This window comes from Fukomys damarensis, unplaced genomic scaffold (assembly GCF_012274545.1).
Source record: "Fukomys damarensis isolate Sample0158 unplaced genomic scaffold, DMR_v1.0_HiC HiC_scaffold_26, whole genome shotgun sequence".
In the NCBI taxonomy this organism is placed as follows: Eukaryota; Metazoa; Chordata; class Mammalia; order Rodentia; family Bathyergidae; genus Fukomys; species Fukomys damarensis.
The window spans coordinates 16,829,463-16,849,436 of NW_022900938.1; the positions used below are offsets into that span (position 1 = coordinate 16,829,463).

Consider the following 19,974-nt stretch of genomic DNA (forward strand, 5'->3'; position numbering starts at 1 on the left):
AAAAGATAGCCTCTTTAACAAATGGTGTTGGAAAAACTGGATTTCAGTCTGCCAAAGATTAAAACTGGACCCTTATCTTTCACCATGCACTACACTAAAATCCAAGTGGATTAAAGATCTAAATATTAAAACTAAACTTGCTGGAAGATAAGTTAGATGGAACTCTCAAAGACATTTACATAGGAAAAGACTATGAACCAATCCTCAGTAGCACAGGAACTAGCACAAAGAACAACTGTGATCTCATTCAAACGCTCTGCATTTCAAGAGAAACCACCAACAGAGCTAAGAGACAACCTACAATGTGGGAAAAAAATTTTTCCAGCTGCTTCTCAGACAAAGGACTATTATCTAGAATATATAAAGAACTCAAAAAAATCAGGCCCCCCAAATGTAAAGAGCCACTTCTAAAATGGGCATCTGAAATGAACAGACATTTCTCAGACAAACAAGTAAAAGCAGCAAATAAATATATGAAAAAAATGTTCAACATCACCGGTTATTCAAGAAATGCAGATTAAAACAACACTGAGATTGCACCTCACCCCACAAAGAATGGCTGCTATCAAGAAATCAACCAGTAACAAATGTTGGCGGGGATGTGGGGAGAAAAGAACTCTTCTCTGTTGTTGGTGGGAGTGCAGACTGGTTTAACCATTGTGGAAATCCAAATGGAGATACCTCAAAGAACTAGGACTAGAGGTTCCATTTGACTCAAGAGCTATCCCTCTGCTGGATATGTTTCCAAAAGAATTTAAAGAATCATACCACAGTGATATATACACTCCCATGTTTATAATAGTTTGTAATAGCCAAAATTTAGAAACAGCCCATTTGCCCACCAGTTGGAGACTAGATAAATAAGATGTGATTTTTCTATAAAATGGAATACTACTCAGCCATAAAAAATGAGGAACCAGAGTCATTCGTAGGAGGATGCATATTGAGGCCATACTTTTAAGTGAAATAAGACACACATGTTTAAATACTGAATAATTTCTCTGATGTGAAATACTAAAAGTGTAAATGAGATCCAAATTGTATAACTGAGAATGTGAAATAGGAAGAAAAAGGCTAAGGTTGTAGGGGAAGTGGGAGGGATAGGGTAAAATGAAATAAAAGAAAAAATGTGAGAAAAGGAAAACGTAAACAAAGTCATTTTTATAAGTAGGGAAGGGTAGGGGGGTGAAGGTAGGGCAGGGCTATGGGGAAAAAATGAGAACCACAATCTGTCATGTAAAGGTACACAATCCCAATGATGAATGTGGGTGTACTATATACCTAAAAAGTAACAATAAACTCAATGAAAAAGGGGCAGAAGCAGGTACTGTTTTAAACATTGACATTTGCATAATGCAGATTTATATACTATGTACAGGTTATATATTTAGACTCTATAGGAAGTTTTGTCTCTAGGAAGTGAATTTAGTGTGCATGTTAAACTTGAAATGATAATTTTGATCTGTTTTATTTATGCTATAGCCCTAGAATAGTGCCAGATACATAGAAAATAGTCAATATATTAAATGAACGAATGAAAACCAAAGCATTTCCCCAGCTGTGGCATCAATTTAGACCCTGACCAGTGGAGCTGAGTATTCTGTTGTGTCCATATCCTTGGCAATACTTGAGACTGTCTGACTTTTAAAAATTGTGGTAATATGGTGGTTGTAAATGCTGTGTCGTCAGGGTTTAATTTGCATCCCTGATAATGAGGTCGACCATCTTTTCATGTTTATGGGCCATTTGTTTTCTCTTGTATGAAATTTTTATTCATATTCAATGAATATCTTTAGTAGAATCAATTTTCTAAAAAAGTACTTGTGGCCATTACTTTATTGACAGAGATAGCATTTTTTTTTTTTTTAGTTTTTTTATGTTGCTGATACATTCTTATAGTGTATGGCTTGAATTTTTGTTTGCTCTTCAAAGCAGAAGAGGAGAATGAAAGACAAAAATTAAGTTTAGGATTTGAGGACTGCTGTAGCAAGGAAATTTAGCAGTCATCCCTAGCACTAAGAGTGTGGAATTCTTAACGAGGAAGGAAGAAAGCAAGTTTAATACTCTCTTGATTCCACTTGGTTTCCCATCATGATTCCCTCCCTAATCACTCCTTCCACATCACTGCTAGTGATGACTGTTAAATGTCTTTGCTACAACAATCCTCAAATCCTAAACCTCATTCCTCTCTTCCCCTTTGAAGAAACCCAATTACTAGGCTTTAGGAGGAGGCATAGCCAGAAGTGTATCATTTCAACTTTCTTCTTTTTAGTGGTTATTCCATGTATTTTAAATGGGATCTTCAGAGTCTGAAATTAATCCACATCATTATTATTATTTCAGAATGTAATCATCCTGAAATTTATATTCTACTGTTGACCAGTATTTTAATTTCAGGCTATTTTTTGTCACAATTAGGCATGCTATCACTATTTTAAATTGTTCATACATTTTAAGAATTACCTTTATTTTTTAACTTGCCTTAAGGAGCTATCAAGTCTAAACTTGTTTTGCCCATGATGATGATCTTGGGTTTATCCTTTCCCACTGTTATTTCATAACAAACAGAACCAAGAGCCCATGTGATAACAAATATATGAAAATATGTTGAAGAAAACAAAACCTCAGCTTCCTCAGAGGGTTCCCATATAGCCGAGTGTACACTTTGGAGGGAGTTGGAAAATAAGCTCACGCCATTACAAGACATAAGTTGGTGAACTGCACACTCATCTGTGAGATCTCGTTTCTTACGATGGAGTTGGGTATAATCTTGTGGGATCTGGGAGGCAATAACCGAACTGCTGTGAAGACTTCTTATTGATGCATTGGATGTTATCATGCTGACATGCTGTGTTCCCTGCTGTATCTTTTTAAATAAACCTGGCGGCAATTAAAACCGGTTATATCCTGTAAATGGGACATCAGTCTGAACCCAGACCACTGCCTGTCACACAAAATGAGCACTGCAGCCTGCATATTTCTCCAGGAGTTTTGTTCATTCCTTCTTCTTGAAATTCACATCAGTAAGCTAGTGTTTTCTTGGGCTTCATTCGCTGTTAGGACCTTTGAGGAAAAGATGGTGCAAAGTGTTACCTCAAGATATAATGGCTGAATAATGAAAGAGAAGGGGAAGAGGCTACCTCTTTCATCCTAATGCAGCGAGAGTTGAAAGGAATAACCAAGTTCAGGGAATAAGAGTTCATGAATCTTCCGGTTGTTCTTTCTCCATTGTTGTTGACTCCTGGGATGGGAAAGGTAGTATAAATAAATCAGTGGGGAAGGGGCCATGGCTTATGGGCGGTGGTGGGAAGAGGAACTTGCCAGACTAAGTTGTCCATTGGTAATGTGTAGAAGCTCAGGAAGGTGAAAATGGTGGCATGGTGTGGTTAGACATGAGTGACGTGCCAGGATTCCTGGCAGCTTCTGACAAACTAGTTAGTGAGGAGGACCCCTGGGGAAGATAGGATTAATTATAGAGTTTTTTTTTAAAGCTCTCTCTATATATATATTAACACAGTGAGTTGCAAAATGTGAGTAAATTTGTAATATCTTCACATCATCTCTCAATTCTGTTATTGTCTGATTCCATGAGCAATTAGTTTTAAAATGAAAATGGCAATTTGTAAAGAAACACTATGTATAGAAACAGTTGTTTAAAAGCCAGACATTCATAATCTTCAATGTTTACTTTGATGATTTAGTGGGTAATGAAATGTAAAAGCAGTACATTTATGTACAGCTCAAAGTACCAATATTAGAATTGCCTTATAATGGAAGAAATATATATTTATCTTTGATCATAAAGTGAAGAAAACACTTTTAAGACCCACTATATTCTAAACAAGTGAAGATAAAATTCTCATTACTTTTGTGTTAATATGCTTGTGGTTGAATAAAAGCTTGGATAAATCCTTTCTACATTAAATAACTACCTTTTTGTTAGTAAAAATTCTGGTTTTGAAAATACTTACACTTTATGTCACATTGTATTTAAATATTGGTAGAATAATGAAATCATGTTAATTCAGACTTTACTAAGTCAGATATTATGACTGTCTCTGGCTCAGCATAGCCTAAACATGAAGTTACCTAGCAAGAAACCCTTTTACAGATATTTTAGTAATAAAAGTAAAGCTTTAGGTGAAAGTCTTAATCTGTGTTGGGAAAAAATGCTTTCAAGGATTCTGATATACTGATATGAATAACAACAACTAATGAGAAACTGGACATTTAAAAAACATCTCCTACCAAACCTCCACTTGGAGAGAAATAGTAACTGAGGGTTCTAAATACTTATAAAAGTTCAGTTCATATTTAATATAATCAACAATTTAGTTGTACTGATTTTGTTTGTACATCCTTTTAGTCTGAATTACTCTTGAGCATGGTTTTGTACTAAATACCTTGGAAAAATTTGAACTTTTTGTGGGTTTTTTTGTCATTAACATTAAATGACTACAATCTCACAAATGACTTATTCCTATTTGGTACACGAGCCATTTGGGAAATGTAAGTGACTTGAAGTAAATTAGTAAATGTGCTTCCATGAAAACACAGCCCTCTGCTCCCATAAAGGACCTGGAGTAACTAAGTGGCTCTGACTTACCGTCTCTTGGTGCATCAGATTTTGTAATCAGAGGGCCGTGTTCAGGGCAGTGAAACCTAGAGCTATGACACATCCTTGTGCTCAGGCATTGAGCTAGGCCTGGGGTCTACAAAGATGAGAACAACTGTCTTGAAGCACTAAGGGTTGAGTTTGAACCCATCCTGAGCAACTTGGTAACTAAGGGAGACCATGTCTCAAAAATTAAAAAAGAGTTGGCAATGTAGCTCAGTATGAAGACCCAAATTCAATCCCCATTTAAAAAAAAATGAAGAGTTAAGAAGGAGGTGGAGGACAAAGATGAGAGATAGGTGTATAAATAGCCTCAACTTAGTGGTGGACTAAGAGAATAATCTACGCAAGAGTCCTTACAATCACAGAAGAAACGCTTATGTGCATTTAATACAAAAGTTAAATTGTAAAGGTTTTCATAGTTTAGAATTTTTCTTAAAATATAGGACAGAAACAAATAACTATGTCTTAAGATTTTACATAAAATTACACCTATTTAGGATTTAATATTACTCTCTAGAGTAAAACTTCCACATATTATTTTTCCTGTGTGGTTTATTATATTGGTTTGCATAAAGATTCTTTACTTTTTCTAATTTCAAAATGAGTATGTGCTCAATCTTAAAAAAAACAAACAAAAACCACCTTCAGTTCCACTACCAGATATAGCCACACTCGATATTTTGATGCATAAAATGCCTCTTTTCTAGTATTGGAGGGAAAATCCCTCTATCTATAGTTAGTTCTGGTAAAGGTCTTGCTTTTTATTATTTATTGATTTTCAACAGCTCTTACTGTATTGCCTTTATCCTATCAGATATAGTAAAAATTAAATTCCAAGCTTGTCATTTGTGTTTATTTTCATATTGTCTTGTATGGTTTTATTGTAAATCTGTATTTTAATAATTTTAATTTCATGTAAGACATAAAATGTTTTTCATTTGTGGAATTCTATCTCTGGTGCTATACTTAACCACTTTATGATTTCTATATTTCTTCTACTATTATTTTTAGGTTTAAAGTTTAAATCACATCAAATTTAACTTCCCTTGAGTATAATTTTGGTTCATCTTTTATCCCTCACTTAACCAGTAACACTGTTGTTCAGGTAATCTTTGGTCTTCTCATTGATCTTAGATGCCACCTTTACAATATCATTCTATAAGATTGATCTTTTTTGAGAATTTCCAATTCTTTTTCTTTAATCTTTTGAATAATAGTGATATCACTAAATAATATTAATTTTTAAATCACCTAATACAAATCTATTTAAAATATTCCAGAGTTAACATTTTAAGTTCATCAAACTTATTTTAGCCTAAATCATCCTAGTTTTGTCTTATTTAAAACTTACCAGTTTGGCACAATTATGTGTATGTTTGTATTTGTGTGTATGTGTAACTTCTCTCTTCTGTGCAGGTTGTTTTCATGTTGGTTGTGTTGCCAGATATCCACGGGCAGTCATTTAAAAATATTTTTCATCAGTTGCCTTATATGTATAATAGGAATAACACTAGTTCTTACATTATTGTGAGGGAGTTGAGATATTACTGAAATAGCACACACTGACACATGTTCTCAATGTATATTAATTATGCCAGTTATTATTGTGTGTATAATAAATATCCCAGCACCTCTCTTTATCCCCGACCCCATTCTTCACTCCTTCTTTGTCTTAGACTTTCTAAGTTTAATTCCTGACAGATCTGTGTGGCTAGGCATGGCTCTCAGCGAGGCAGTGTAAAATGATGTGGCATTTTGCCTAACTTCCAATTTTCCTATGTATACTACTCTATCAGGTTTAGCACCTTTCTTGGCATGACAAATTTTTATCAAGGAATATTATTTTATGATATCTATTGTAGAGGCCAGATTAAGAATAAAGATAACAATATGCCGTAGCCTTACCTGGGCTCTGTAAGGCAGCTGGATTATAAAATTTTTTAAAATTCTTGCTATACTGCCTTATATACTTGCTATACTTACTACTTTTGGTAAACTGTGAATGGGGCAAAATAAAGTTTTATGGGACAAGCAAGAAAACACATGGCTCAAGCTTTTAGGTAACCCTTAGTTAGAGATCTTTTGTCCCTCCTCTCCTCTAAGCAGAGTCATTCCTTTTTAAATATTCATTCATACCACTGTTCGCTAGTATTTGTTGAAAATCTGTTCCACTGTCAGTCCTGTACTGGACACTGCAGATACAAGTTAAGGAAAACAGACCTGGATGGTGCCCTCATAGAGCTTACAGTAAAATGAGTAAGATCAGTATTAACTGAATAATCATGTGGTCAGGACTCTGAAGGTAACACCTCGGAAAAAATGACAATAATGGCACAGAAAACGGTTCTAGTTGAGGGCAGAGAGGTAACATTTATGGTAGCCCGAAAAAAGTGAGCTGAGATTGAAGATTAAGTAGTACTTAACTGGTTGAAGAAGGCGCAAGCATCCCAGGTAAAGGAGAAAGCATAATAATGCATTTGAAGAACCAAAAGAAAGCCACGGTGGATGAAGCTAAGAGGGAGGGACAAGAGCAAGAAATAAGGGGGAAAGGTGCACGTGGCTGAATGGACTAGTTTCATTACCTTGAACATGTTTGTTTTGTTTTTCACCCTTAAAAGCACAATGCATTAGGAAAAGGGCAGGGAGAGATTGCATGGGAGCATTAGGACAGAGATATTTTTCAAATTTTAACGTTCACAGGAGTCACCTACGGGTTCTTATTAAATGGCACATTCTGATGAAGCACGTCTGGGGCTGGGCCTGAGAGTCCCCTGATCAGCTCCCAGGGGTGCTGAGGACTCTCGTCCGGAGTCTCACCCTGTGCGGTGGGAGCGGAGAGGAAACTATAGTCGTGGTGGTGGAGATGGAGGGAAGGCGACAGCGGTTGAGGACATTCAGAAGGCAAAAGCCAAAGGCTACAGTGAAGAATTAGGTAAGAAGCATGGTGAAGGGAGGAGATGCTGATAGGGGCTGTCACTGCTTCCCACGTGGAAGGAGCACCCGAGTGGGGGGAGAGACTCCATCCAGTTTTGGCACTTTTTTTTTTTTTTTTTCTGGTACCGGGGATTGAACTCTGGCCCTTGCGCTTGCAAGGCCACCGAACCTCTGAGCTAAAAACCCGGCTGTCAAGTTTTGGCACTTTGAAGCTGAAGCGTTTTTGCAGTATCCGGTGAAGTCGTTAGCTTTTGGATATGGATCTAGAGCTCACAGAAGAGACCGGGATTCTGTATGAACCTGAGTCCTCACACAGATCAAAAACCATACCCAGGTGAGTATTGACTGGGGTGAGCATGCAGAAAGAAAGGGAAGGAACATAAGGGACCTTGAAATGAACACTGCTTTTTAAAAATGCACATATACAGTGCCTATGCGGCATATTTACACAAGACGTCTAAATGTGCTCACAGTAACAGGTTAATATCACAGCTTCCTGTGTACCCATCGTACAGCTTGGTCAGAGCTTAACATTTGTCATAGTGGCTCAGGTATTTGAGAAGCATCACGGAACTAGCACTCGGTAGACCTCACCCTAGAGACAAACACTACTTTGAATTTGTTGTTTAATGTTTCTGTATATGTTTTTATTTGATATTTGTGTCTCCGTATAATCATCCACACAACTATAAAAATAGCATTATTTTATAGATGTAAAGCTTTATAAATTATGTTATAATTTTACTTTGGCACCGTGTTTTATTTGTCTTTGATGTTTATCCATATTTGAAACATGTAACTGAGGTTACTCTCTGCTATGTATTCCATGTGATTAGTATATAACAATTTGAATATTCTACGTGGAGGAACATGTACCATAGGTTATTCTCACTTTTAACGAAAACACTATACTGCTATTCTACCAGGAGGATGTGGCAATGTGAATTCCTAAAATGTTTCCTTATGCACATATGCTGATTTTGGGCATACCTATTATTTGGATGTGAAGTTTGGATGTGAGTGGGTTTTAGTCAACATATGGAAAATTATAAAATGCTACAGAATAGACCCCCTAGATTGCATCACATGCACTAAGAATCGGTATTATTTCATGAAATTTGGCTATATGTATGTATGTGTATATATATATATATACATACATATATATATTCCCACTCCCACATAGCAGTCTTACATCTTTCGAGAGATGTTAGCATATTGAAGTGCTGGTAGAAGGTAACCAGTACCGATGAGGAAGAGATAAAATGCACAGGAGGGAGGAAGAGAGAAACAAAGTTCTTCCAGTAAGATAAAAGGGAAAGAAATATAGATTTGGATAGCAGTACATTTGTAGGTGAGAGAGAAAAATGTTTAGGAGTTCGCTTTAGCTGTATTCTCTTTGTCCGTAAAGTGAGATAAAAGATAATATGCTGGGAATAAGGAGGCCAGGTGTAGGGTAAAATTCTTGAGGAAAGTGGAAATAGTTGTGTTGCTACTAGAGAATATGAAAGAGAAACTGATCAAGAAAAAGTAAAAAATTTACTGTGAGGTTTTGAAAGCTAGGGAATGAAGACTAAGAACTGTGACATTCACTGGAAGAAAAAAATAATTTTCTCCACCAGCACTAAGCAGCTGATTTGGTCTGAGATTTGAGTTTTTCTTAGCAAGTTGACCACAAAAAGTGTTTCAGTGGAGTTGTCAACATTGATGAGAGACTGGTGGAGGTAGGAACTGAAAGGAGGATGGAGGACCAGTCAGTAGGAGGAAAACGGACAAAGATCTGTTTGGAGGACCAGCAACCTGTGTATGGCCTGTGGGCCAAATCCAACTCTTTGTTTATTTGTGTACATAAAATTTAATTGGAGCATAAATTCCCATTCATTTAGTATTTGTTTCTTGTGGCAACAGCAGAGTTGCATAGCTGTGACAATAGTTTTGCAAATCTTAAATGTTTAATAATTGACCCTTCATAGACAAAGTTTACTGAACCCTATTCTGTTTCCTTCATTTTTCTCTGAGGAACAGACATGGCATCAGAGAAGTTGGGTCTCTGAATTCTTCTGTATTTTCCTCAGTAGGGACCTAAGAGTATCAGGTGGGTGGCTACCTGGATATTGAAATCAAAAAAGATGCTGATGGGTTTGGAGGTGACGAAAGATATAGTGAACCCAGCACCAAAGACTTGAAAACAAATAAGCAAATCATGTTTGCTAATGCTTTGGAAGCAAAGACAAGGAACGAGAAAGATAACTGAGGCTCTTAACAGCTGCACAGACAGAGTGACAGCCAGTGGTCTCGATGTAGAACTGAAGGACATGGAGGACAGCGAGCTACTCCCTTTCCGAGAAGGAAGAGCCCTGGCTACTGGAGAGGGATCCAGAGAGAAGTGCCCTCAGAGATGTAGGTTTCCTTTGGGGAGGAGAGCTAGAGGCAGCCTTTAGGTTTCGTCTCTATTCAGGAAGCAGTAGGGCTGTTGTTTTACTTCCTTTTGTTTTTGACACAATGAGAGTTCTGGAATGAAAAACAGAAAGATTTAAGAATAAAACAAATTTGGTGGATCTAGGCCAAGGAAGAAAGGGGACAGGGAAGTGTGGGAATGAGATTACAGGAAAGAAGAAATGACAGGAGGTACTGAAAAGGATCAAGGGTTAAGTAAGTGCAGGGACTGTCTGAGGGACAGTCCTGCAAATATTATTTATGTACAGTGACGGGGGTTGTTCCTTGTGGAAGTTTCAGCCAGATGAATAGGCAGAGCATGATATTAACTGAAGCTTAGAATTCTAACCAGGTGCTCAAACTGGGCAGAGATCCTGATGGATAAGAATCTCCTGGCCTCCTCAAGAGAGATACCTTGGGGCCATGGCATCTACTCATTAGCCAGCAGCTCCCCCAACACCTGTACCTCCATCTGCATTTCCTTCCATTCCTTCTTTATATGCTTCCTGGATCTCCTGCCGTGGTCCCTGACCAGGGCTGTCTTCTCCAGTCCAATCCCCAAGAGTTGTTTCCTTTCTATACCCATACTTTCTCACTATAAATTTAACTTAGATAACACAGATGACACAATAAAAAACACACAATCATCTCAAATCCTTCAACCCAGAGTTTGCTACTATTACTATTTTTCTGTGGTTTTACAAACCTGGTGCAGAGATATATACATTTTTTAATTTAGTAGAAACCACGTTGTATGTGCTCTCTTGAAATTCTTATTTTCTAACTGTATATCATGGGAACTTTTACTCATCTACATCATTTTAATGCAGACTAAGTATTCTGTTATGTTGTTTTGATATGATTTATTATCTAATTCCATAGCATTGGAAATGGTTTATATTTGCTTGCTCCTTTGAATAACACTAGAGAGAACATCCTTATAGGAATGGATTTGTAAAGAAAAAATCTGCTCATGTCATAACTTCTTGCTTTAAATTCGCCAGTGGCTCTAGGATTAAATCCAGTCATCTACAACAACAGAAGAGGTCATTTATCATCTGGCTTTGGCCTGCTTCCTCTCCAGCCCAATTTCTCCATACAGCTCTGTCCCTGCTACTCTGGTCAGAAGCCCCCAGGACCCCCTGTAACACCTTCATCCCTGTGCATTAAGTGTGTGTGTGTGTGTGTGTGTGTGTGTGTGTGTGTGTGTGTGTGTGTGTATCTTCCTAGCTGGACTATTGACTCCCTGAGGGGCCGTATGCCCTGTCTCCTGGGAAGAGTTGTATGTGACACTCAATACTTGTTTGTCTGCAAGAAAAACAATGTATACCTGCATTCTCATTCATCTTCGACCGAAGGTATTTTAATGCACACCTCATAGACGATGGTTTCTTATAATCTTGAATTTCTTCATTCATGTATCCATTCTATTGAGCAAAAACTGATTGAGCCTAGTATATGCCAGGCCTTTTTTCGGTATTCGCAAATAGAGAACAAAGCCTCCTAGACTTTACATTCTAATTAATGGGCAGATAATAAAGTACATACGTGATATGCATGCTATGTTAAAGACTATATACGGAGAAAGGTACACTGGGGAAAGGCTTTTGAAGTGTGTGTTACATTGGTGATGGGATTGCTATTTTAGATAGAGTGGTAAGCAGAGCCCGTCTCCCTCCTAAGGGAGGGAGCTAGTCAGACAGTTTCTGGGGAAACAGTATTCAAGGCTGAAAACTGAGCAAATGCAAAGGCCCGGAGGCAAGCACAGGCTGATAGATTTGAGAAGGAGTGCGGACACTGGTGCTCCTGCTTCACGGAGAGCTAGGAGCGAAGTCCGCATTTACATGCGTGAGAGCAGGCGTAGCAAGCACAATGGGCTGTGGCATTGTCAGACTTTTATTTTTGCCCTGACTGAAATGAGAAGCCATTTTCTAACAGAGTCTTTCTGGATACTGTGTTGGAAAAAGGGTGAACTAGTTAGTCAGCTACAACCATACTTCAGATAAGAAATTACTGGTTTGGACCAGGATGGCAACGGTGAAGTGGCTGTAGATGACTGAACTGTGGATGTTTGCTCAAAGTCAAATGCAGGCTGTGAGAGAATAGCAGAGTCACTCGTAATGCCAAGGTTCTCCATCCGTCAAAACACAGATGACAAAAAGCTCTTCTGTGTAATCAGAAATTAGTGTTTTCTGCCCCACTGGCTTAATTTTAGACTTGTAACTCATCCTAACTATATTTAATTGTAGTTGTCTCAGGAAGAATTTGTGGCATGTTTTTGTCTCCAAGGGGCCACCATACATTAAAGAAACTGTGTGTGTGTGTGTCTTACAGGAGTCATTCTCTTACTATGCCCATCATACACAATACCCAAATCCAGTTTTAACAGCTGCCATTAAGTATCTTGGACCATGCTGCTCTAATAATGAACATTCCTTGAATTACATAACAGCATTTCTTTTTCACCTGGACCCCTTTTCAGTAAGTGGGTCTTGTTGACTTTAGATAAATTAATGGATGAAGTAGCCTGCCTTTACTCACAACATTTTCAGTGATTGTATTGATAGCTATAAATGGAAAAGAAGTACTGACCTTACAAAAAGTTGTTTTCTATTTTATTGTGATTTAAAAGAAAAAGAATTCAAATCTTAAAATGTGGGGTAATAATGATAATAGGTATACTCTGATAGGTATTTTTAAGTAATTTGGATATTATTTTTTAGAAATATAATAGTACAATTCATCTAATATAAAGAGTGTCACTTTTTAAAAAGATGAAAAAGTAAGGTCTCAGCACAGCAGAGTGGGCTCTTGGGCACTCTTGGACATAGTGGCATCTGCTTCTTTTCACTGCTGTTTATGAATCAAGGAGTTATTGCTGTGAGGCTGATGGTGAAGGGAATTACTTGGAATAACTCCTGCTCCTTTCCAAGAGATTCCTTTGTATGTGGAAAAGCGAGAGAGGCATCCATTGTCCAGTTGTGATCAAACGCTCGCCTTCTGGTTTTACAGAGATTCACCAATTCTGGCTTTAAACTCTGAGGCACCATTTAGGCAGGATTGTGACCACCAACTGTGCAAGTTAAATAACTCTTTTATGAGATTTGGCAGCGAATTGACTCTAAAATATGTGTAAAAGGTTGTTGAGATACTAGTAATTGAATTACTCTGTTCAAGCTGCAAGCAAAGTGGAGGCTCCTCCTCACAGGGCAGCAGGCTCGGCGTGACTAAGAAAAGCACCGCCCTTCACCTCTTCAAAGTCAGCCTAAAAGTGGGTTCAACTGGAAACAAATCACTCATGGGGAGTAATACTGATATTTAAGACTGACAATTAAATAAGTGATTGAACATCTCTGAACGACCTTGGATAAAGTTTGGGTGATCTTGGGTGAGCTTCTTAACATCTCTTTTTTTTTCTTTACGCTGTGTATTAAATGGTGATGATACTTGTCTATACTTTGTTGCTGTTGAATAGTTGTGAGGATGAAGTGAACAGTTTAATGTAAAACTGTTAGGACAGTTCCTAGTACATTGTAAATTCTCAATAATCGTTACCTGTTATTATTATCTAAAAATATAATGGAACTCTTGAGTGTACCTATAAATGGCATGTTAAGAAGAGATGGCATTAAAGAGAAGAAAGAAAATAATTCCAAGGGAATGCTTAGCCTGGCTAATTGTAGCATATTGTCTTATTTTTATCAATGGATGCAATCTAAACTGCATGTGAGATTTTCAGTGTGTATGAGCTATACAGCTTGTATCAATAGTACTAAAATATTTAAAAATTACTAACATATATGGTACTGCAAGCATTTTTAGTTTGTTCTGAAAAATGAGGTAAATGTGATGTAGTGTCAGAGGAAGCCAAAGAGCTTTACTGTTCAAATGGCCTCCATGATGGCCATGAAAACTGGGCCACATCCTCTCTGCTTCCCACCTCCCACCTCTCCGCAAGCTGTGTTCATTCATTCAGCGGCCCGCAAAGGCTGATCACATCTTCCATTGCTACTGCACTGTCTCCTGAGGGTCTCTGGGGTTTGTAGGCAGAGATATAATCTGAAAAAAGATGGCATAGAGGAAGAACAGCATTTGCCTGAAGCCAGGAGTCCACGGCACATGGCCTAGTGATGTGGTCGTTCCAATTTGAGAATAAGAAGAGAAATGTTAGTGTGCATGCACAGGGCACACTCGGGCGTCAGAAAATTTTGGTACAAAGGTTGCCAGCAATGGCACGTGAGTTGAGTGCAACAAAGCTGGCCTGGGAGCATGCCATCAGCAGACATTTGTCATCATACAAGACCGCATTTTCAAGTCCTGGTTAATTTTTCCTCATTAATATTTGTAAGCAATTCTTTCTTCCTTTCTTTAAAAATGTTTTTACTGCTAATTATTGAATTTTCCTATTCATATGCCATTTTGTGTTTTCATCTGTTCAGAAATACATGCTACCGTCCTGCTGATAGGGGACATGGGATATAAAAGAATAAATGAGAGCTTATGTATGTATGGCTACCTTTGGGGAAATTATGTAGAAACTTCTCTGATCATGTAGATCACAGTTGGCCTGTGGGTAAATTAAATGGCAATTCCCTATTTAATATTCACATCCCTGCTATATGTTATGAATCTTCTTTAAAAGAAGGAATTATTCAATCACAAGAGAAATCATTATTACTTAATGCTTACAGTATTTTTACTGATTCTGAAAAATAATTGTGTAGTCACAATCCAAAATATACAACTATTCTGTAAGATCAGCAGATGTGCTTGAAATGCCATATGTCACCACCAGCAGCAATGTCAACTCAAATGCCTCTGTCCAATTACTGCTTTTGAGGTATAAAATAGAAATAATGGAGCCCTTTAATTGAGAATTCATGCTTGAATATAATTTTAATTTACTGGTGCACGTTTTCAAAAAATGTATTACTTAAATTTTCTCTTCCCTAAGAAGAGAAAGGAATGGGAAGTTATTGTCCAATGGATGGTTTCAGTTTGGGAAGAGGGAAACATTCAGGAGATGAGCAGTCGTGATGGTGGTACTTCAGAAGGGATGTACTTACTGCACACTGTATACGTGAAAATGGCTTAACTGGTAGATTTATGTTTTATATACATTTTACAACTATATAATGTTTAAAAAGTTATCTTCTCTAAACCTAAAGCACTTTCCAGCATATTCATGACATTAAATGATAATATTATTTTCCCTAAAATAACTCCAAATCCAACATGAAAAGACATTAACACAAAACATTGGTCAAACTTCAATCCAGCGAAAATAGTTAAACCAGCATTGCAACTGAGAAAAAAACCACTAAAGCATTAGCTAGCAGGGACCAGAAAAATGCCCTCTTGATTTTCTTCTTGTCTTGATTACCTTATATAAGGTAATGGTTTCTAGCTGATTGAAAAGTTTAGAAATGACTTTTTATTGACTTTAGTCAAAGAAGGAAAAGATTACTCAATAAAAACCATAAACATTAAACTTGTGTTATTTGGAAGTTGTATCAGATTGAATTTCAGGTATTATGTGCAGAATAAAGCGCTTTTATTATGATCACTCCTCTTTTCAACTCTATATATTTCCAGTTTAATGGCATAATAATAGTATGACTGGGATTTACCAGCCAGAGTTATAAATATGTAACATCTATTTCTAGGTAATATATTACACAGTTCTTTTATGAAGAAGCTGTTGCCCTTGATGTAAAAATGGATATTTGATTTGAATAAATGATTCTGGAATTTATGTAATCCTCTAAGTTATCCTGTCCTCTCAGATGCTGAAAAGCTTTGTGAGGTGTCAGAGTTGGATAAATAATAATTTGCCTTCAAGAATCCTCAGTATATATGATGGCTATTTAAAAACCCAATTTAAAGCCTTTATGACAGAAATACTTTAGTTTTTACCATACCTATTGTGTTAGCCATGTTTTATTGAAGAATAGCTTATATTCGATAACAAATTACATTTCCTTTTTGGAAGATTCACTGAAAACTCTCTTCACATACATAAATGGTTATTATCTGATTAGCATGGTTTTTTATGATTCCCTTTCTTACACAGTTCAGCTATACAGCTCACGCATGTACAAATATTGTTTCAATTTACTGAAAAGGGAAAGGACACATACATTCTTGTGATTAGAATCATCTTAAAAATCATGACACAGGTGGGGAACTTCCATTCTGATCTCTTGTTGGACTGCAGAGAGACCAGAATGCTTGGCATACAGCCATAGTTGGTGGTAATGAAGTGGGTATAATTTTTATTCCACAAAGTCAGTTATGCAAAAAAATGTTTGCATGGAGAAAATCAAATCTCACTCCAAGGTCATGAGGTATTTAATCTCAACTCATTGGAGGCTTGCCAATCCCAAGGGTATGTCTTTCAAAGTACCACTTCCTCATATCAAGAGGAACAGTAGGGGGATGGGAATGCTTTGCTGGCCTTTGGATTTCTCTGGTGCTTGCTGTGGCCCTTCTGTCTGTGCCTATGCCACGCTGGGGTATTGCTGTTTGACCGTTGTTATCCATCTTTCCTTTTTCTCAGGCTGGATGAATTGTCACAGAGAGTCTTAGAACTAGAATATTAGAATTCAAAATGATAGCCATATTAAATGTTCACACTGCAGAGTACGATGTTGGCCCTGTCTATCCACAAATTCCACATCTGTGGATTCAACCAACTGTGGATGAGAAGTATCTGGAGAAAAAAGCAAGTGTGTAGCGAACATATACAGACTTGTCTTCTCATTAGGAACTAAGCAGTGCAGTACAACAACTATTTATTTAACATTTACCCTGTGTTAGGGGTCACAAGTGAGGGACTTGAGCATCCATGGAATTGCCCCTTGTAGCCAATACTGTACATGCAAAAAACACATGCTGAGGAAATGGCATCTTTCTTTAGTTACATGCGAAGTTTTTGAAAGTTCATTGCAGCTGAACCTATTTGGAAGACCCTTTGTGGGTGTCTTAAGCACATGCTTAATCCACTGGTTAGGAGGATCAGTGGTGTTGAGTCATAAGCTTATTAAAAAGTAGCCTACAGGCCACTGTGCATGAGAATGTCAATAAATGATTCAGAATTATTTCCCCTATTTGAAGATCCTTTTTCCCTAGTCAGTTCATTAGGGCACAGTTTTTGACTTACACTTTCACAATGGTGCCATTTTAAGTGTAGACTTCCAAACCAATCCTCAGTCTGTCTCCAGAAGAGTAGAGCGTGACACAGGTGAGATTAAAGGTGAGTCACAAGGCATAGACATCTGGCTAAGGTAGTTTTAGTTGGACTTATAGAACCAGTATGATTTTTAAAAACAGATCAACTCGTATGATTCAGTGGTTTTCAGTATGTTCACAGATACGTGCAGCTGTCATCACAGTTAATCTTACGGCATTTTCATAGCTTCCAAAAGAAACCTTGTTTTTTTTTTTTAGCAACCATCCCCTCTTCCCCATCCTTCCTCCCTATACTGCTAGCACTAAGGAAACACTAATTTCCTTTGTCTCTATAGATTTATTTATTTTTAACTTTCATGTTAGTGGAATGAACGTGGTATGTAATTTTTGATGACTGACTTTTTTTGCTTGGTCTGGTATTTTCTTTCTCTCTCTCTCTCTCTTTCTTTCTTGTACTGGGGATTGAACTCAGGACCTTGCACTTGCAAGGGAGGTGTGGTGCCACTGAATTTTCAAGGTACCATACGCTGGTACTTCATTCTTTTTTTATGACTGATAATAACCCATTATATGAATGCACTACATTTCATTTATTCATTCATCTATTGATTGCCTCTTGTGTTGTTTCTACTTTTTGACTGTTATGAATAATACTGCTACAAATAATTTAACTTCTTCTGGGCGTGCAGTATATTTAGGAGTGGAATTCCTGAGCCATCTGGTAAATCTGTGGTTGGAGGAATCACCAGGATGTTTTCCAAAGTGGCTGCGCTATTTTACCTTTGAGCCAGCAGTGTATGAGAGCCAGTTCTCCACACTGTGCCGACACTTACTGTTAGCTGACTTGCTGATTCCCACCACCCTAATGGGTATACAGTGGTGGCTCATTGGGGTTTTGATTTGCATTTCCCCATGTCAGTCACTATTTTCAGATGTTTATTAGGGTTTTTGTATATTTTCCTTGGAGAAATGTCAATTCAAATGTTTTTTGTATCTTTTACTTTTGAGTTATAATAAATATATAAATGTCTGTAAGTTCTAGATATACTTTCCTTATCAGATGACTTAAAAATGTTTTCTCCCATTCTATCCATTGTCTTTACTTCCTTGATAGTGTCCTTCAAAGCACAAAGTTTTTTCAAATTTTGGTAAATTTTTTTTTTCTTTTGCTGCTCATTCATTTAATGTCATACCGAAGAACTCTCTAGTTCTTACATTTAGGTCTTTGATCTATGTTTAACTAATTTTAAAGTGACCTAAGCTGGTATAATAATTAATAGGACTTCCTCCAACTTTCAGAAATATCACTGGTTAGAGGATACATTGTATGATCTTCTTCATTAGAGGTGCAGTCGCTGGAACCAAGTACAACTCCCTGACCTAAGAGAGCATCATGACTAGTGGTGGTCTCAGAGCTTCACATTCTAGTTTAGATAAATGACCCAAATCAGCCACACATAAAAGCAAGACAACAGTAACGAAATACAGAACAATCATATATATTTTAAGTGAGTCAAGTGTAAGAAAATAAACTCACAGATACCTTCTTTCAAAAACTTGTAACTATATTTTAAAAGCCCAAAAATCCAATCTCTGCCATTCCCTGAATATTTTCTTCAGCTCCTGCTGTGGAAAAAGTGTAGGCTGTTTGTCAGCATGCTCACTAGGGTGTCTGTTAAGTTTAAATAAGCAAATTGCCAGCCCATAAGCAATTTTGTGTTTTTTGTTAAAGAAATTAAATATATATTTCACAAGTGAATTGCATAACTTGCTGGAACAATGTACCTGAGCTGTGATTCATGTGCATTGCTTCTCCAGGGACATCACAGTAAAACACAGGAGCAAACGAACAGAAAGCAATCATGAGGATATGCTGAGAGCCATTGCAAGTTCTGCACAGTCTAGCTGAAAACTTGTCGTCTCTGTACTAGTTACAAGGATATCAGCTGAATTACCTTGCCTGTATAACTCTTGAATGAGTAACAGTAGTGAACTTCAGATCTGATTTATTTTATTTTATTTTATTTTTTAGAACCGGGGATTGAACTAGATCTAATTTTTTAAAAAATTACCTACATGGCTATGAACTGGTTTTCAGATAAACTTAGTTGTGATATGGGGTAAAACCCTAAATAGAATTAATTAATAATAATGAATTTTTAGGCTGGGGAGTTAGCTCAGTGGTTCCACTGCCTGCCTTGAAAGCACAAGGAACCAAGTTTGATCCCCGCAAAATAATAATAATAATAATAATAATAATAATAATAATAATAATAATAATTAATAATAATGAATTTGAATCTCTAAGAAACATTTTATTAGATGTTTATTAGATTATTAGATGTTTCTTTGAGTTTTCATCCTTAAATGCAGTACTAAAATAGACAGACCTCTTATTTGAAAGTAAGTGAGCTGTTTATTATATTTATTTGTTTCATATATAACTGAGTGACATACTTTTGATGGCATTGCATTTATTAAATGAAAAAAAGGCAATGTCTCTTTTACTTGACTTTGCAAATTTGCATCATTAAGGATTCAGCATAGAGCAGACTTCTTTTTCTGTCCTTTTGTTTCTTGTTATTCAATGATTAATATTATGGTCAGACAAAATCCTGGTCCCTTCGTATTTCTTTGGTTTTGGGACTGAAGGAATTGTAGGGACCAAATGTCTGTTTACAAAGACAGACTGGTGTTGCTTTCTTGGTTCTGTCTATCTTTGTGTACCCGTGATTATTTTTGTAAAATGTATTTTAAATGATGCTACATGTTTTTCAACTCTAGGAATATCTCTG

At 36.9% G+C, this 19,974-nt stretch overlaps 1 protein-coding gene and 1 long non-coding RNA gene across 4 annotated transcripts in view; both read left to right on the forward strand.

The window, feature by feature from the left end:
* Positions 1 to 19,974, forward strand: part of Znf385b (zinc finger protein 385B) — a 299,896-nt gene that overhangs the window by 36,627 nt on the left and 243,295 nt on the right. The gene's annotated exons all lie outside the window — the stretch shown is intronic.
* LOC104870967 overlaps positions 1 to 19,974 on the forward strand; it is a 100,955-nt gene that overhangs the window by 16,824 nt on the left and 64,157 nt on the right. The window contains exon 2 of the long non-coding RNA XR_782674.1: positions 7,319 to 7,550. This is a non-coding gene — a long non-coding RNA (uncharacterized LOC104870967). The remainder of the gene's footprint in view (positions 1 to 7,318; positions 7,551 to 19,974) is intronic.